At 44.4% G+C, this 4013-nt stretch overlaps 1 pseudogene; it reads right to left on the bottom strand.

Annotated features, from left to right (window-relative positions):
* Nucleotides 1-437: 437 nt before the first annotated feature.
* On the bottom strand, nucleotides 438-556 carry LOC145394514 (5S ribosomal RNA; annotated as a pseudogene).
* Between the last annotated feature and the right edge of the window lie 3457 nt (nucleotides 557-4013).

The raw sequence follows: 4013 nt of genomic DNA, 5'->3' as shown, positions 1-4013 counted from the left end.
TCCTGGTGTACAGGAAACCATTTGGCTTGTCACTCAGTGTATAGTCACCCATAGGCAGAAGGAAGAGGGAAGAATGAAGGAAAGAAAGACACAAGAGGGAGTGCAAAGTCACCCGCAGGCAGAAGAAAGAGGAAAGAATGAAGTAAAGAAAGACAGAAGAGGATGGATGGAAAGAAGGATGGAGGAGAGGAAAGGGCAGAGATCCGAGAGCACCACTACATCAAGTGAGTGGATGGTGAGCGCCCCCACCTACTACACTATACTGTATATATATATATATATATATATATATATATATATATATATATATATATATATTTTCCATTGCCAGACGCCATGTATCCTAAACGGGGTGGCCAAGGGCTCAGAGTTAATTGTTTTACAGGGAGGGGCACTAATCCTCCACCAACCCCACTTGACACGTAGGGAGAACGTTATGCCAACAGCATCTGGTGTTCCCAGGCGGTCACCCATCCAAGTACTAATCAGACCCACCGTTGCTTAACTTCGCTGATCGGACGGGAAGCGGTGTACTCAACGTGGTATGGCCACATCAGTTCTTCACTACTGATTCGATCCCAGGCCACAATATATATATATATATATATATATATATATATATATATCTATATATATATATATATATATATATATATATATATATATATATATATATATAAACTAAACACTGACGCAGGTGGAGGTTGGGTGGGGTGGGTGGAGGTTGGGTGGGGTGGGTCACGTGACGTACATTCTCCAACTACTTATCTGTGGCCTCAGTTTACTGTCGTGAGCTGTGTGGGTAAGTGGCTTGGTGGTGGATTGGTGTGGTGATATATTGGTGTGGTGATATACTGGTGTGGTGGTATACTGGTGTGCTGGTATACTAGTGGCGTGGTATATTGTAGTGGTGGTATCCTGATGTGGGGGTATACTGGTGTGGTGGTATACTAGTGTGATATTGGTGTGGTAGTATATTGGTGGTGGTATACTGGTGTGGTGGTATACTGGTGTGGTAGTATATTGGTGGTGGTATACTGGTGTGGTGGTATACTGGTGTGGTGGTATACTGGTGTGCTGGTATACTGGTGTGCTGGTATATTGGTGTGGTGGTATATTGGTGTGGTGGTATAATGGTGTGCTGGTATATTGGTGTGGTGGTATACTGGTGTGGTGGTATAATGGCGTGCTGGTATACTGGTGTGCTGGTATATTGGTGTGGTGGTATATTGGTGTGGTGATATACTGGTGTGGTGGTATACTGGTGTGGTGGTATACTGGTGTGGCGGTATACTGGTGTGGTGGCATATTAGTGTGGTGGTATACCTGTGTGGTGGTATATTGGTGTGGTGATATATTGGTGTGGTGATATATTGGTGTGGTGGTATATTGGTGTGGTGATATATTGGTGTGGTGGTATATTGGTGTGGTGGTGTATTGGCGTGGTGGTATATTGGTGTGGTGGTGTATTGGTGTGGTGGTATATTGATGTGGTGGTATATTGGTGTGGTGGTGTATTGGCGTGGTGATATATTGGTGTGGTGGTATATTGGTGTGGTGGTGTATTGGTGTGGTGGTATATTGGTGTGGTGGTGTATTGGCGTGGTGGTATATTGGTGTGGTGGTGTATTGGCGTGGTGGTATACTGGTCTGGTGATATATGTGTGTGTTGGTATACTACTGTCGTATTATCCTGGTGTGTTATACTGACAAGGTGGTATACTGATGTGGTGGTATACTGGTGTGGTAGTATACTGGTGAGGTGGTATACTGGTGTGGTGGTATACTGGTGTGGTGGTATACTGGTGTGGTGGTATACTGGTGTGGTGGTATATTGGTGTGGTGGTATACTGGTGTGGTGGTATACTGGTGTGGTGGTATACTGGTAAGGCGGTATATTGATGTGGTGGTATATTGGTGTAGTGGTATATTGGTGTGGTGGTATACTGGTGTGGTGGTACACTGGTGTGGTGGTATATGATGGTGTTAAATACAAACCTACTAATAAACAACTCTGCACTAAACTCTAGCCTCATGTTATCTCTTCTGGGGTCGGCTCAGTCTGCTGGTGTGGGCGTGGGCTTGGCAGGGGGAGCAGGAAAGGAATAAATGATGGCCATAGACACTGGCAACCCTGAGCAGGCCGTCCCTGCAACACACGAGATATCATTGAGGAGAGTCAAAGGGCAGTGTTATTAGCCACACTTGACATGTTACTTTGGCTGTGTTGTGTGTACCGGCTGTTATTTTTGTTATGGAGCTGGAGTTCTTGTTCTCTTTGTTATATATAGTGGGGAGTTATCACTGTGTTATTCCTACCTTGTAGATTTGTTATATCTAGCTTGTGTAGTGATCGTCTGTGTATTTTTAATGTTTAGAGACACGTTGTATAACACGTATATTGTGGCGCTGTTATTTGTGTTTGACTAATACTATCACCTTGTATATCATAAGCCTTCCTGACCATAGCATAGCATAGCATAGCATAACATACCATAGCATAGCAAAGTGACGCTATAATTTGTATGTGACTAATACCATTACCTTCTTTATCACAAGCCTTCCTGACCATATCAAAGCATAGCATAGCATACCATAACATACCATAGCATAACAATGTGACATTATAATTTGTTTGTGACTAATACTAGAGGGGAACAAGTCAAGAGTGAGAGCAGTGGAAATGAGTTACTTGAGAGGAGCATGTGGAGTGACATGGAGGGACAGGTTGACGAATGAAGAAGTGAAGGAACGTTGTGGGGTAGATGTGGATGTGGTTGAAAAGATTAGGAGAAATACACTGAGGTGGTTTGGACATGTGAAGAGGATGGAGAATGAAAGACTGACTAAGAGGGTGTATGTAGGTGAGGTGGAGGGAGGGAGAGGGAGGGGTAGACCGAGGATGAGGTGGAGGGATGGAGTTGAGAGGTATATGAGGGAGGGGGGAGTGAGTTGGAGGGAGGGGAGTCAAATGGTGGGTGACAGAGTGACTTGGAGGCGTTTTGTCAGCGGCCACCCTTTGCGGGATTAGGGCGTCGGGCTATAGATAGATAGATAGATAGATATCATAAGCCTTCATGACCATAGCATAGCATAGCATAGCATATCATAGCATAGCTGAACCTAACGACCTGGCTAACCTTGGTGCCAGCCTTACCAAGGGGTTGTGATCACCTTATCAGTTGAGGCGATAACGATGATACTGTAGTGTTGACCTTATCAGTGCCTGGAGACAGTCCTGATTTACCACTTTGCTCTACCCTGCCCTACCCTACTTTTGCCTTTCCTACCCTACCCTACCTTTGTCTTCCCTACCCTACCTTACCCTTGCCTTCCCTGCCCTACCATACCCTTGCCTTCCCGACCCTACCCTACTCTTGCCTTCCCGACCCTACCCTACTCTTGCCTTCCCTTCCCTACCCTACCCTTGCTTACCCTAAACTACACCGTGCTTCCCTACCCCACCCTACACTTGCCTACCCCACCTTACCCTACCCTGTCCTTCCCCACCCCACTCTGACACACTCTTCCCAAAGCTTCCCAACTGTAATCTACCCGACCTTTCCCTACCCTACCCTACCGTACCCCTTCCTTCCCTACCCAACCCTACCACAACCCAGATGATGATGATGATGACAATAATTCACATCTTCAACACAGGAATATCTTTCCAAATTCTTAATAACAACGTTGATATAGCCCATGTAATTAAATGCGAGTATGCCTGCACTATATATCTGTGTGCACTATATATCTATGTATTTCACTTTCACGTTTCATTCTCCAACACGAATTTCAATCACTTTTATCCAATCCCCAGAAAGCATATGGTAATTTTGACACCCATGGATACAGTCACTTACAGGGGCATTTTTTTAAATATATAAATTTGTACTGTATAGAGTCATTGAGGTTTATAAATAGACACATACGCAGGGCACCTATGTGTTTAGTGTTAATAGTAATAGTAGTAGTAGTAGTAGTAGTAGTAGTAGTAGTAGTGGTAATAATAA

The sequence above is a fragment of the Coenobita brevimanus genome, chromosome 3 (assembly GCF_032717465.1).
Source record: "Coenobita brevimanus isolate Jiangsu-jjx chromosome 3, ASM3271746v2, whole genome shotgun sequence".
In the NCBI taxonomy this organism is placed as follows: domain Eukaryota; kingdom Metazoa; phylum Arthropoda; class Malacostraca; order Decapoda; family Coenobitidae; genus Coenobita; species Coenobita brevimanus.
This window is presented reverse-complemented; position numbering and strand designations above follow the sequence as displayed.